Raw genomic sequence first — 16467 nt, forward strand, 5'->3', positions numbered from 1 at the left:
TGTAAGCTTTTTACCGGCATTTCTGGACTTCGCTCGGAAAACTGGCTTTGCCCAGAAGGAGATCACTGCCCTCGCACATGCAAAAGAGCCTCCTGGAAACTGCAGAAATTCGCGTCGACATGACCGGCAGTTACATTAAAAGGAAGGCCACGAGGCGAGCAGCATACTGATCATTTGGCAGCGCAAGCGGTTTATCACCCGACTCCTCTCTGTTGCTGCCCAGGAACGACATGCATTGTCGTCTCCGACAATTTGCATTTCATGCAGAAAAATTAAGCGGGAATGGCTGAAGACGAAAGGATCCTTATATGAGACAAATATAGCACTTTTGCAAACGCCTATGGCTGAGAGAGTAGTTTCAAACATGGCTGCCGACAAAAACCTGCTCCAGCTTCCTCACACAATAATATACCACGGCATAACGTCAAGAATACGGCGGAGCTTGATGTGCTCCCTGTCACATTTCCAGACTGCGACAACCAGCCACTGTTTGTTCTTTATTTCCAAAAATATGAATGGCACCAAAATGAAGAATCACTACACTCGTAACATTTTGTTTTAATTGCTCACTGTAATCTTAGAGATAGGGTTGAGCTGTGGACGAGTGTATATAGAATTGACGGAAAGATGGTTCAGTGCGCGGATCCGACAACGCAGGCTACCTGTGCGCAGGTATGTAGGTGGATACATTGCGTACCACTGTTAGTGGACCGAGTCTTAACCTGTTTTAAAGAACACTGTTTTTTTTTAATCTTCGACGACGAAATAATCAAAGAGAGTGCCAAATTTATCTGCGTCTGTATAACCCGCGAGAATTGGCCGTCTTTCAATGTGTGTTACCTAGAAGGTAAAGTAGTTACAAGTTTCTGCAGTGTGAGAGTTCATATTAATGTTCCCAGCCGTCATCATTATCTTACATGCGTCTGAGGGACTTCCTTCCTCTGTGCGTGTATTGTTTGCGTTCTTTTTTCTCGCCAGCCTGACTCACCATTTTGCATCCCTCTTATATTTTTGTAGTTCGCCAATAACCACTAGTAGCCTTTATGTTCCCAGAAATACAAAAACATAAACCTCTTGCATCGAAAAATAATAAATAACCACTTCTCAGGTTTGATTTTCAAGCACTAAAGGGCAATAAGTTGAACAACAGAAGTCATGTACACTCGCTCCGCCTGCAAAAAAATTATGAGACATGGGTGCGCAAAATAATATTTATTTCGTCGCAATCAATAAAGCCAAACGCTTGAAATTCCAGACAGTTTGATGATATGTGCTTGCTCCATCCCCTTGTATACCAAACAAGCAAATGGGTCGCGAGGCGGCGCATTAAGAAATTGGCTCCCGAGCACAGGCACCACGTAAATCCCTGTTGTCTCTGTGCCTGAGAAACCCATGCATGTTATCTCCCAGGAACGACTCAAATGACCGTAAATCTATTTATTTCCTGAACTTACGCACCTACGGCAAAACAGAAATGTCGCCTCAGAACTGACACTGCAGTCTTTAATGTTACAAGACCCAACATTAACGTTGCGTTAAGAGCTGTTTACCTCTTGCAAAATTCACGATAAAGCCAGTTTGCTTCAGGGCTTCGCAGTGGTCTACCGGCAGATGAAAGTCTGATCCTGCACAATTCGGCAAAGAAAGCACAAACTGCGGAGACATCATCAAAATTATACCCAGCAAAATGTCTCGCATAGTCGGCTCTGTCAACACGGGTCACCGTCACATTGTTTCCGCTTCGGTGGCATCGCCTCCAGAAGCAGCGCATTGCGTAAATTACCTCTGTCTGGTCCGAGCATCGTCGCGCCAGAACTGCTGCTCCATTTTCGTGACTGCTCGTTAATGACACAGGGACACGCTCTCGGCTTTTTGTTTCCCCAAACACTCACTCTAGCGTCATCGTTTCTTTCGAAGGGGACGATTTAGAACGTTAAGCATGAACAGCAGACGGCCGACTGCGCGAGTGTTTGGGTTTGCTTGTTTATTTTTTGTTTCTCCATTGCCGACCAGCGGCTCAGTCACGTTGCCAAGAGCTCTTGTGCGGCCCCTAGGGCCCCGAAGCATTGTTTCGCGAACGCAACTAATGCCTGGACAGTAGTCTTTCATGATGGGGGGGGGGGGGGGGGGGATGAAAGAAAGGTGCGGTAACTATCTCTGTCACGCTGGATAACTGGACACGTATTCTGAATGTGTCACTAAAGTGACATGTCAACATCGACCTGCGCTGATTGGTTGTGGCCCCAAATGCGGAGGTGACGGCTGCGTCACGACAGTAGAGCTCTCTTTCCTCTTACATTATTTCGGTTAAAACTTCGCTGCCATGCCATATATAAATACACGGCGGTAATAAATATAAGTAACTTTACAAAAAATGATTACTTACAAATAAGGGCTCGAAACTCGAAGTAGACATCTACGTTTCATTAAAAGATGATTGGATCTTCTACGCAATTAAGGTGGTCGAAGACGGTGGTGATAGCATTTGCCGTTTTTTGGACCAAGAGAAGGCGCGCATTTCCAGCCACTCTGTGGATTCGCACCCCGGACCTCTGTCCCGCGGACCATCGCAGATCAGACGGCACGCGATGTCCGATGATGTCTCACGATACCGGTGAAAGCAGCGTAGCGTAAGACCATGCTCGTGCTTAATCCGCCTACCGCCACATGCAACAGCGGAGGCTGGAGCATGGGGGATAAGCGGATTAGATATGCCCACGGCATTTCTCTCTACGTGGGCCGGGCGCGGACTTCACATAGCGGAAGTAGGACGACATGTGACAGCCGGTCACGTACGCGGGCCAATGGCTCGTGATCCAAATGCATCTTTATCTTCGCATTAACACTTAGTCGACATTACCAGGATACGCACCCTGAGCCGCACCGAGAAGGAAGGTATGATGGACGGTGTGAAAAGAAAGAGACAGAATGGGTCATCGCAGTGGAGGGTGCCTGATTGTCTTTAGCCACATAGAATAGTTTAGCGTTTACAGACACAGTACAGCCCACAGGAGTTCTTTTGCATTTCTCCTCCATCAAAAAACGGCCGTACGGTCCGGGTTCGATCCCCTGACTTGGACCTCGGCCGGCAAACGCAGTCATCACTGATGCACAGACGCGGTTGAATGTTTTTTTCATAGTAGCTATCACAAACTAGAGCAAATACGTCAACTGTACCCTCGTCGAAAGTCTGAAAAAAAAGCAATCGTTGATCAACGTTTTGCGGATTTGACTGAGGAACCGAGAGCTAGTGTTCAGTGCCTTCCTAATCAATGCGTTATGTTTTAGTTCTTTTTCCTTTTTTTTTCAAATTTATTCCATGAAGTCGCTGTCGCCGACTTCTAGTAAGGGTAATTTCTTCTCATATTTGCTTTTTCATGCGTGTTTCTTTTTTTCCCGGAAGACTAAGGGCTCTTAACGGGACAGAAGTGCAACTGAGCTCACAGCCACCAACTGTCCCTGAGGATGCTGTTCCAGGAATGGCCCAACATACTCATAGCTCTCACAATTACCACAGCGTAGACGGTGCCAATGACATGTGCCTCAAAACCCCTTAATTTATACCTGATTTCACTTCAATTATGTGTTGCTGCGTCTTTTATTCTTGCCATGCCAGCGTGGTATGGCATCCTTCCAGTCTCCCTCTATTTCGTACCACATTTCATGGCACAGTTAATGCCAAATTAGTCGGTATTTCTTTCTCTCCCATTAAGCTGTGTAACCTTTGTGAGCTGCCACCACAAAAGAAAAAGACGAGGAAATTGGCGATGCAGGTACGCTTCCAACGCCTGAATCATGCCTGCAGAGTAATCGTGCCTCTTCAATATTTCCTCCAGCTATTGTTTCATTGCGTTCATTTTTGCTGGGCAGTATGCGCTACTTCGTTGCATCTCTTGGTGTGGCCGCGCGCTCTTTTCTTGTTTTTTTCTCCGAGCGCCTATAAAGCGCCTGCAGCTCTTATAGGCAGCCATGCAGATGTACGCCGGATTCTACCACAGCTCTTCTTTGATTACTGCCCCCAGCATTACTATGGAGGTGCGTTCGGGTTAAATCTGGCCTAAGGTTCAAATCTGTGGCCGAACTGCGGTGCACTCGGCTGGTGTAATGAAATTCTGTGACGCTGGCGAGATTAGCGAGAATACCTGGGGGGAGTGGACTGTAATGCAAAAAAAAGCTCGTCAGGGTAGATGAAAGTAAAAAAAAAAACCTGAGCTGCGTTCAATTCACTGAGACAGCGTCACAAAATTCGGCGAACAGGTATTGGCCAAACAGGACCCTGTGTTAGTGATCGCGCAGGGGAGCATGAAAGCACAATGGGAGGAAGGGAAAGTAGCACAAATTTCTCCGAGCATTGGCGAAATTTCAATGTCGGCCGCGACTGAATGAGAAAACGATTCTTAGCTGAGGCAGCAACGCCATGGCGCGCGAAATAATGGAATTCTTTTTACTAACGAATGCGCACAACTGCATCAGAGATACGTCTCTAGCCTTATACGCAAGCGTGTCAGCCGTGTTAAAATCTGTCTTGTAGGGTATGATGGTGTTATCAAGTTTACCAGGCATGCTGTGGGTGGATCCGCCGAGCATGCGCCTACTTGTCTTATTTACTTGTCTTTATTTAGCAGTGTCAGCTTCTAAATAACCTAGTTGTTAGTTTGCGTGCGTCCTGTCGTGTCTTCTGTCTTCGTATTGACTTTTTTGCGCATAAGCCGTGATGTCATTACAAATATTAACCCAACTAGCCCGTCAACAACTCTTGCTGAATTATGACCACTTTGTACAGTGTGTGAAAACACGCGCTCAAAGGTGAAGAAAACCTGTGTAGCCAAAGGCTCTTCCATTTCAATGCCAGCCCAATCGATCGTTATTGGACGACTCACTTCGTTTACAGGTCGCGATGTGGCGCCGCTTACGTCATAGAGCGATGTCTTACATCATAATGCGAGCTGTTTAGATTCATGGAAAAAAAGTATCGAGAGGAAATCTCACGTGACATATTGGAAGCCTGGTAATAAGAGAAATAACATGGAAAGCATCACGAGGCCCTCAAGGGACAAAGCAGTGGTTTCGGTTTTTCGGCTCATTGCTCGTTTACTAAGAAGCACATCAAAGCAAGCTGGCTTGCGGTCTGGCAACTACATGGGGCTTCTTTCCCAAAATTCAGCGTGAAAAGTGGCCCTCGGGAACAGAAGGCCAAGGCTTCAGAGCTGGATGGCCTGCGGAGGCTGAGTGAGTGACGTCATGCTCCCTCCTTGCATTTCTTCGATGTTCAGATGGCTGCCGTACACCCGTCGCTTGGCTACAAAAAAAGTGAACAAAAGTCTATTCGCCCATTTCATGACTCGTGTGTCTAGTCATGGGTGACCTTTCTCTCTGAGAGCAGCCGCAAAAAGTAGGGAGTTGGCAGGTGCAAGAAAGCATATTAAGATATAGCTAAATTTCCTGACAACGGCTGATCTGCCTTGCACTGCAATCGATTAAGTAGTGTGTACACTAGCCATCTCGTGCACCCTGTGATGATTAGCTTTCATAAGTATGTGCCACTTAATCATGCACTTGAATGAAAACCTTGCACAAGGCGGTGGTAAACAAAAAATACGAATCGCCTTGCCAGTGACCACAAATCGATGAAAAAAAACACAAAATAAAAGAGCACGCGAATCAAACGCTCTGACTGCGGGCACGAATTTCTCCGCCACTCTGTTTCTTGTTTCTTGACGTATATGTAAGTTTTCTAGGCAACAGAAGCCGGCTGGATAGCTATATTAGGAAATAACCAATTAGGAATTCAGAAGCAAAAGTGCATCATGATCCCTTTTCGGTAATGTGTGCCTGTATTCAATTCATTTCGTGGTCTCGCGATTTAGAGGCGAATGCACCCGGTGATACCAAACTGGTTTTGCAGCACTTCTTCGTTAGCTTCATTATAGGCGCTAATGGCATGGAGCAAAGTTCACAATGCTCACTAATGCCTATTGCGGCTCTCTTTTTGTATTCTGGGGGGTTTAACCTCCCTAACCGACACATGGGCTATGAGAAACGCCTTAGTGGAGAGCTCCGGATTAATTTAGACCACCTGGCGTTTACGTGCGGTTGAAAGGTTCACGTGTACCGGCATCGCACACCACGCGGATGTTTCGCCTCTCTCAAAATGCAGCCGCCGCACCCCGAAATCGATACCGGACCCTTGGCTCAGCAGCAGAACGCCAAAGCTACTGAGCCACCGCGATAGGCCTTTCTCGCTTGTTTCCTTGTTTACCTGGTTTCCGTAAGTGCAACACGAAATTTGTAATAGGCATGGAGCTTAAGTACTCGATCTTACTTCGTTGGTTATGACTGCTTCCTTTCGCAAGCACCTTTTGTGCGTAAGCAGGCAGTTCTTGCGAAACAAGAAAAACCCTATCAGTGCCAACCAAAGATGTTTTTGTGGCGTTTTTGCAGTTATGTCTCGTTGTCGCTTTGCATGCGTGTTAAAGCCAAGGCACTAAACAGTGATTTCTGCACTGAAACCAAGCAAGAAACGACTTCCCGCCAGACAATTAAGCTCTTGAAGGGTTGTAATTGCCGTAGTTTAGTTTCGTAGAAAGCTATTGTGGTCCGAATCTTCTCCCTACGATTTCTTTCTTTGCTTTTACAGCTTGTGTTTTGTATGAGAAAGCAGGAGGTTTCATTTTCAACCAACTGTAGATAGCATGCACAACTGAAACGGTATGTAAGGTTTAACGTCCCTTAGCGGCACGTAGGCTAAGACTGACTTCTAGAGCAAGGTTACGGATTCATTTTGAGCACATGGGGTTCTATAACTAATGCGCAGTGACATCGCAGTATTGCAGTGCATAGTGCAGTTTTTGCGCCTTGCCTCCATTGAGCCGTTGCCGCAGCTGCATTCGGTCCCACAAGTTTTGTCCGGCAGAATAATGTTTAGTGCCGCACCCGTGTACCAGCTGTGCTAAACTACTGATTTCTTACACTCCGCCTATATTGTTAAATTGCCTCATCCTCCACGATGTGGAGGTTATTTCTTGTTCTAAAGAAAGTTTACTTACGCGTTTTGGGTTCTCGCAACCAAATTTTTTTACAACCAGTCATAATTGCCAGGTTTTTTTTTTTAATGTGCGTTTGATTGCCTGTCTTCCTATTTCTTCGGCCTTTTCGACTAAACAGCTTTGTTTTTGGAGCGTTTATATTTTGTTTTGTTTAATTTCGCATAAGTAATGCCTGTCTGAGCGGTCTCTGCTCGGTTGATTCATCATAGTTGTGTCTGACTCAAAGAATGTGCGTTTCATGGTGGTTCCCAGCTTCAGATTTAGATGCGCGTAACTGTTATGTGTTTATCTGTACCTGTATTGCTGCAACAGCCACGAGACGGGCTGAAGGAAAGTCAAACTACCATTTGCTACTTTTTTCTTCAATGCCACCGTAAAACCGTTCATGTTATAATTCATTCATGTTATAATAATTGATTCATGTTATAATAATTCATTCATTCATTCATTCATTCATTCACTGGCTTCAGAAAACTAGCGCCGCAGCCACTAAGCAACTGTAAGATGCAGTCAAGCACAAAGCAGACGGTCAAGCGCGGATGAGAGCAATGATTTATTTCTGTTCACAACGTACCGACTATAACTGGCATGGATGTCTTTTACGTGCACTATAATGAGCTAAAGGAGTAGAAGACGGAACGATGCCAACAGCGAAGAAATATTAAGCCTTCATGATTCTTGAAAAAAAAAGATAGATCGCTGGCTCAGCGAGCAGATTTCGATCCTGAAGGTGGTGTCCTTTTACTATATGCACGGAGCATCTTAATAATACTAGCTACTGAGAAATGGGACGTTGAGATCGATCATCCACCCTGGGTATGCAGTTGAATGCAGACTTGGCTTGGCAGAATTTGGCAGAGCTAGTGCCTGACAGAAAACGCGTATACCTTTGTAACAATACTGCTTTTCTGGCGATAACGCTGCAGAAAATTCATTCATGGCTTCAAGCGAGAGTCTAATATCAGAAAATCACTTCATTTAACATAAATATTGTAAAAAAAAACTAAAACATTTTCTCTGTATAAAGAGGGGGGCATCGTGGCAACGCCGGGATTCTACAGCAACAACCCTAACAATAACCGAACCGAATACGAAGTGTGCACTTTCCGGCACTCCAGTAGTTCATGGAGCGCTCTTTAAAATGACTCAGAGGACCAGCTGAAGTTGGTTTGTATCGGTAGGGTCATCATCATCATCACCAGCCTGACTACACCCACTGCAGGGCAAAGGCCTCTCCCATGTCTCTCCAATTATCCCTGTCCTTTTTCAGTTGCCGCCACTGTATCCCCGCAAACTTCTTAATCTCATCCTCCCACCTAACTTTCTGCCTGCCCTTGCTACGCTTGCCTTCTCTCGGAATCCACTCCATTACCCTGAAGGACCATCGGTTATCTCGCCTTCGTGTTACATGCTCTGCGAAAGCCCATTTCTTCCCGTTTATTTTGAGTAAGATGTCCGTAATCCGCGTTTGTACCCTTACCAACTTTGCCCGCTTCCGGTATCTTAATGTTACACCGATCGTTTTCCTTTCCATAGCTCACAGGGTAGCGACTGGTAGCGAGATTTAATCTCAAAGAAACCATCCTAACCGAAACAGCCTCCGTAAGCTGAAAAAAAGACCACGAAACAAGATACAGGTGTCGCCATCTCCGGCTAACTTCGCAAGTGAAACGGATGCGGCAGATCCCAGAGGCTAAAGTCTACGCTGCCGTTCACTTCAAAACGCCAGCAACTCGTTGTTTTTAGTAACGACGTCATCATTTTGAAGCGGGTGGCGGAATATATTAAAATTCAATTTTCTCGATGCCAAATACATCCTTTGGTACCGGGCAAACGTCAAGATACACGCAAAAACAGACAAGGAATAAACTTTTTATCTAGAACAATAATTGGACGCAGTTCTGCTCAGTGTTCATTTAAGAAATTCACGTAAATGGTGACCCCTGCTTTCTTTCGCGGTAATCTATGAGAAAATCTCTGGCATAATTGGGGTTGCGTTCCTGGTTGTATTTCACTGGCTTCCTACATTGAGTGGTTCCGGCGGATGCTTCGAGCGACGTCTCGGGCGAAGCCTGTCTTTTTTAGGCGACACCGTATACAGCTCGTTCGGTCGAAAAGCTGTCGGCGTTGTCCGCACCGCGTGTTGGAAAGAATCGTGGGCTGCGTGAAAAAAATTGTCATGCCAACTGTTTACCTGGCATTGTTCGGGATGGTGTGATACAATTGAGCATTCCGCGCAGCATAAACTTACTAATTCAGTTGCAGCCAAGGTTGTGGCAGGGATTCGAGCCGGTGACCTATAACCGGAGGCTGCGCAAAGAAAATTCTACCATGTGCGGTTCGGCTGTCCAACGAGATAAGGGAGACAGGTACTAAGTCATTTCCGTTCCTCAAAAAAAAACTAATTTTCGATTTGTCCAACGGGCAACGCATCGCGCCGAACAGGGGATGGCGTACCATGGACTCCGTGGCAGCGCTGCAACACGCTGTCGCGTTACACTCTTAAATCAAACCTTAAGCGTCTTCCAATTTTTTTTAAGTTCAGTCAGTCGTCAACTATTAAGTTAAATACAGCGTTTGGGGGCCTATTTTGGGACGCTCTACATTGAAAATGAGCTACATGAGACAGAAGGAACAGTTCTTTTGATTAGATTTACACAAAAACGGTTCTATTTCGAAGAATAAAAAGTAGCGGGCAGCGCACTCGCTTGCGGGTTGTGCTATGCGCTTATTATAGTTGATATCACTCACACATCCGCTCACCAACGGTCCCAATTTGCACTGCAAATATATCTCTTCGCGTATAAAATCTCTGCAGAAAAAAAAAACATTGTTTGCTGTGCATACTATAACGGCATACCTTACTTGAACAGAGAAGACTCGTGCGACACTTACTTTCTCTCGCATGCCCTTGATCTGTGCGATACATGTCCATGCATAAATGAGTCTTCACACAACGTAGCGGAAGAAATCTCTCCTGGCCAAAAGCCAACGCACCGCCTTGCATGTACATTTGTTTCCACCATTGCGACCGGCATGGTGAAGGCAATGAGCATCGCTCCTAGCACGCTTTCGTCCCGGATGTCCGTGTAGCGGACCCTTTCCGCATCGGTCAAGCAGCAGGTGGTGCCTGTCTTCCACTCTTCATGCCATTTTCGTGTGCTTCGCTGGTATAGACTTTGCCGGCAAAACGCGATCCCGCTGGCATCGTTTTTGTGATGGCGACCCGTTTCCGCCTTTATATCTGGAAGTCTAAAGGGACCGGCAGCTTCACTGATGCAGCAGTGGTTACTTTTACTCGAGAAGCCGTGCGATTGTGCTGATGACACTGGGGATTCCGGTATCCGAATGAAAGCCGGCCTGGAAGCCCCCTATCTCCTTGCGGTAATGCGTTATTGCTTGCAGCTGACTGCTTAGAGACTGCGTAGGCGGCCATTCCTGCGCATTGCCGTATCGCAAGAAAACGAGACCTACCACGTAGCTAGGTACCTTTACAAGTCAAAAACTTGACATAGTAAACCGCAATAGAAGCCCAGTATTTTATGTCTTAATTCACTCACTCGCGTACGCCGTGGTTATTAGAACCGCCGTCAACCAAAGTCCTATTCGTATTTTTTAATACAGGCTTGCGGCTTACTTGCTTCCTGTGTCTTTTTTCGCCAACGTCACTCATTCTCTTCAGGATGGCCGAGTACCCTACTTCTCCTCTGCTTTTTTATGATCGGTATTTGGTCGATGATGCACAGTACTCTAAACACAAATACGCTTATATGGGAGTAAAAAGGCGGTGAGCTGTTCTCAGCGTACTCTCCTTTATAAAAGGCGTGCGCTAGAGGATAGCGTACACCCTTTTTACAGCTTTCTGTTCGGAGTGAACCCCTTTCTGCGTGCAGTGAGTTTCTCATTAGAAGAGAACGCTTTTTTAATAAAAGATCCAGTCTGAGTTGCTTTTCTATAACACGCCACGGTGGTCCAGTGGCTAGGGCGTTTGTGTGCAGAGCCGAAGGTCATGGAATCGAATCCCATCCTCGCAGCCACATTTCGGTGGAGGCAAGATGTAAACACGGCCCCTGTGGTATAAGATGGCGGCGGACGTTAAAGAAGCCCAGGCTCTCGAAATAAATTCTGAGCCTACCACCATGGCGTCTGTCATGGCCCAAGAGCAACTTCGGGACCTTAAACCCTGCATATCAACCAACTTCCTTATATTAATGCTTCTCGTGCATGCCAGCAACTTACGAACAAGATTAGGCGGAACGTGCGAAGTAATTTTTTGCAAACACAGCACTAATGGCCTAGTTTTTTTCCTGTGATTGTATAACACAGCGCTCCCATTATAGTGCGTTGTCTTAGCTTCTCTTACAAGGGTACTGAACAAATATGTATTCGATATTTCCTCCTCATTGCATCCAAATTTGCCGCAAACTGAGCTAAAACTAGTATATCGTGGTGAACAAAAACAAGACAGAAGACTCCTGAAATTCAACGCACAGCTGACACAGCAACAAACGGAAACGATAGGATGATGCAGCCACAGTAGCCGCCTGCTCTTCGCCGTGGCTATCAAAGTGGGGAAAAAAAACGGCGAAAAGGGATGCAAGAAAAAGATATCTCGCCACAGGGTCTCCCAGGCAAGCGCGATCGCGGCGGAATACAATAATACGAGGAAAATAAAAGTGGAAACCAGCGAATCCTCCAGATTGTTTTCCCTGGCCACAAAAGGAAAAGCGTAGATCTCTGTCCGTGAACCTAAATCTGTTTCGTTGTGAGACCCGCAGCTTCCTTGTTTCCTTCCCTTTTTCCTTCTTTCACTTTATTTTCATTGGTTCGGAGTTCCGAAGAGGCTCTGCCTCACCTTTCGTCGAGACAAACGTGTCACAAGGGTCGCCGCATCGCCGTATCTCCCGCGACCTCCTTCCCGTGACGTCCCCTCCCGCTTCCAGCCGTCCCGGAGCGTACCTACGAGGCGTCCATTTTTCTTTTCCTTGTTTCTCCGCTTGCTTTTTGCCTGTGACTGCTCTGATTTCTCTCGACGACTCCCTCGTGCAGTTTTATTATTTTTCCCACGGACGCACAGTGTCTGTCTCCTGCGCACATAATATGCGTTTGCCATAACGCAGTACCGCAGGCATCCGGTGAGCAGGCACTGAACAAGACCGGCTGCCTTCCACGAGGGAAAGGGCTACGGCACGATCCTATGCATAACAAGAAAAACAAAAGGCAACCACCCGTCCCTGCTTTCTTCCCTTCGTTCATTCCTCCATTCGATTCTTCAATCCATTTTGTTTTTCTACCGGAAGCATTTGCGCGGTGGCAGAATAGGTTAGATAGATATCTGAAGAAAGGCTGTATGTGCAGCGGCACGTTGGTGACTGTACTTCCAGCGTAAAGCGCGAGGAGCACTAAAAAAGACCAAGCCAACGATGACGAGGTCGCAGGGCAGAGATGCGTCTCCCTTCCCCGCGGAGCAACGGCGGGAACGACGACGCGCCGAGCACGTCGTCGCGATCTCGTTGTAAGGGCGCGCACACCAGCGGAGATCAAAGTCAAAGGCAACGACGACGACCAGCGGGACGGGCCCGACGACTCCGGTGGTGCAGCGGTAACGAATTTGCATTCCAAGCACTCAGTGCGCGCTTGCGGGGGGAACCGGGGGAAAGTAGAAAGTCAGAAACGGAGCAGAACTACTAAAGGAAAGAAGCGATGAACGCGGGCGCCTCACCCTGAATGCTAGATCGTTCGAGGGAGCCAAGGTTCGAGACGGGCGAGAGGACAGGTCTCCGAGGAAGGAGGTGGCGACGGAAGAGTACGTATCGCTGTGCGTCTATGCGCTCACGCGTGCGTTCGTGCGTGCGCTACCTGAGGCGCATTCTTTTAGTGTTCCATCACTTGTACTTTCTGTTAAGCATGTCTGTACCTCTCCCTTTTTTCTACGGATGTTAGCAGCTGCCATACGTGAGCGTCTGAAGGCCTAGCGCCGACGATGGGCGCTCTCGCTCGCCTGGCTTCGGTAACGAGCCGGCGCCAATAATTGGGAGGAAACAATACGGCGGTTTCGAAGTCCCAGTCTCTTTCTTGCTCGTTTTCTGTCTTTCTCCACCGTGTTCTTTTTCTTCCATTCAGTCTTTGCCCTTCGCCTCCTTCCTTTCTTTGCATGACCTCTGGGCGCTTCGATAGAATTGTAACTCTATTCGCATGCGACCCTTCTTTTCTCTGGTTCTTTGTTCGGAGCGTTTGCTATTCCCTCTAAGGACGTGCAGTGAAGGACCTTTGTTCTATCTCAGCCTCTGAATGAGGTGGAGGGACAGAATCCCGCCAGTTTCCAATGCGCACGTACGACCTAAAACGTGTCCCCTCCCCACCTACCCCGGCTTCTCCACTTCGTAGTCCTTCTCTGTGAGGGGTAGGGTCTCTGCGTGTTATCCTAAAAGCAGGCCGCGTACGAACATGTTTTGTCAAGTGCCATAATATGCGGCCGATATTATCTAGAATTCAGTGTTTGAGAAAAAAACCTCCCCAACGTGTGCGTGCGTACGCGCTTGTGTCTATGTGTGCGTGTGTGTATGTGTGTGTACGTGCGTGTTCGTTCATGTTCTTGTGTGTGTGTGTTCGTGCGTGTTCGTTCATGTTCTTGTGTGTGTGTGTGTGTGTGTGTGTGTGTGTGTGTGTGTGTGTGTGTGTGTGTGTGTGTGTGTGTGTGTGTGTGTGTGTGTGTGTGTGTGTGTGTGTGTGTGTGTGTGTGTGTGTGTGTGTGTGTGTGTGTGTGTGTGTGTGTGTGTGTGTGTGTGTGTGTGTGTGTGTGTTCGTGCATGTTGTGTGGTGTGTATGCGTGTGTATGCGTGTGTGCGCGTGCGTGTTCGTGCATGTTCTTATGTGTGTTTGTGTGTGTGTGCGCGCGCGTGTTCGTGCATGTGTGTGTGTGTGTGTGTGCGTGCGTGCGTGTGCGTGGGCGCGCGCGTGCGTGTGTGTGTGTGCGTATGCGTGCGCGCGTGCGTGTGCGCTTCCTCAAGAAACAATTGGAATAATGCTGCTTATTGAGTCTTTTTTAACTGGAAGCCACAGTATGGCCGAAACCAATTCGTGTTCATTATTTTCTGCAGTGCCCACTATATTGTTAGAAGGTGGCTATTTTCACCTAGTTCTTGCCTCTGTAACGCTTCGCATACAAGGAATAAAGGCAGCTGCTGAGTGACGCTGATGTCAAGAAGGGAAGATGATGATGAAGGGCTGACATCGTGGGGCTGAGGCATATACATGTATGACACAAAAAAAAATCTAGTCTCAAAAGTACTAATTCAATATCGTTATTCTAAACGAAGTACGGAATTCTTATATTCAGGCATATCAGAAATTAAAAGCCATCATGTTTTTTTCTTATGGTGGACGCCAATCCTCTTAACCGTCCCAAGGAGGCCTCAGAGGCCTTTGCAAATCACGCCTTTTGTTCACAGTCTTTCATGTGGAGCTAAATGGCACATATTGGGGGTCGCTGCTGCAAAATGCTTTAGGTCTGAAGGATGCCGTCGGAGACATTTGAAGGCCAAAGGGGCAGCCTTCACGAAGCTTTAGTCTCAGCGAAGCTGTGTAGAGAAGGTAACGAGAGGAAATACATGTGCAGTTCAGAAATGGCGAAATAGAAAAAAAAAATATAGATCACTGCGGCGACCCGAATGGGGTGCATGCGGAAGCATTGCCGCCTCCTCGGCACTAATCGACTCTCTTTGTCATTGTCTTCTTGGTTGTTAATTAATTTAACCGCTGAATTAACGTAATTATCTGATGTTTTAACTAAAGGTTGATTTATTTACTCTGCAGAAGTACTTGCTGTAGAGGTAGTTGTTCATCATAAGATTTTTTGAATGGCGCAAAGGAACAAACACAGGAAGACACGGAGACAGAAAGAGCGCCTCTGCCAACTGAGTTTGTTGCGAAAAACACCACCTTTATACGCCAGTACATCATTGTCATCAGTGCGTTATCATAGCCAGTACATGTTAACAAGAAAGAAAAAATAGATGTACAGAAAAAGATCATATTTATGCATCGGATCAGGAAATTATCGAAGCATTTCACATAAAGAAAGGTGTGCCCACGTGCAAAAGCACTTCGTCGGTTAAACTCAGCGGCCGGGAACTGAATCTTTTAGATGGCCATGTGTAGTTTATCTCATTCCATCTTGTTATCGTGTTCCTAAATTTTCTAATGCCTTGTTCTGTGAGTAGCAATAAACTGGCGTTTATGCATAAATATAATATTTTCTGTACATCTATTTTTTATTTCTTGTTAGCTTGTCTTGGCTCTGATGATGCACTGCTGATGATAATGTACTGGCGTATAAAGGTGGTGTTTTCCGAAATAAACTCCGTTGGTAGTAGGTGCTCCTTCTGTCGCTTTGTCTACCTGTGTTTGTTTCATTGTGCCATTCAAAAATTTTAATATTTACTCTGACTGTACCTTCTTTTATCTCAATACACCATTTTGGCTTTTCAAATTTGGCACCATGTTTGCTTTTCCCGTCCATTTGCTATATCCCCGTCCAGCCTATACAACCGTCCATTGGTTTTTCCTGATAATTAATTGATCAATTATTTATGTAAATTAAACTTTTTGTTCGATCAATTATCACTCATCAAATACACTTCAATTTATTTCAAACTTTATTTTCGCTCATTTGCCTATCCTTCCACTATTTTGCCGTCCACTGCTGCCTTCCCGTTCACTCACTCCATAGACGTCCGTGGTATTTTGCGTTTTTTTGGTATTTTTTGCTCTAAATAACTAACTAACCATCCTATCGACATTATTATTTTTTGCACAGCATCCTCACACCATCCTCTATCGATCACTACCATTCGTTTGATGCTACCTTTTCCGGGGACATCACTACTGCTGCGGACGCGTTTTGCGGACACGTTTTGGCGACACGACTCCACCGACATAGCGACATAGCCTAGAAATGCTTTCGCGTTAAAAATATGCAGTTAACACTCTTTTAGAATGCTTTGTGTACTTAAAAATCTCCCTGAATTCCAATGCCTTTCCCCCTTCAACGCCCAGCGTTCATGGGCCATCAAATTCTTAGTAAATTCATTCATTCATTTATTCATCCATTAATTCATTTAAAAACTTATCTTAGTTTATTGATTTGGAAGGTTTTCATTTCTTTGATCGCATGTTTAGTCTTGTAAAAGTTTAGCTGTAACATTATGTGATCATCGTGGTCAGGACCACAAGCGAAATATTTGGTTGCCGACTGAAGGAGCTATCAGCAGTTTCGTTATGGCATCAGGAAGGAAATGAATTTCTCGGCTCCACGAATAAACAAAACACTGTGCTGCTATTTCGAATCTTTCACTTCTGACACTTTCAAAGAAGTGACTGGCGCCAAATCTTAATGAGGGTTCGACCACATTTTGAAGCT

Source organism: Amblyomma mixtum, chromosome 5 (assembly GCF_055824585.1).
Source record: "Amblyomma mixtum isolate Tamu chromosome 5, ASM5582458v1, whole genome shotgun sequence".
Lineage (NCBI taxonomy): Eukaryota > Metazoa > Arthropoda > Arachnida > Ixodida > Ixodidae > Amblyomma > Amblyomma mixtum.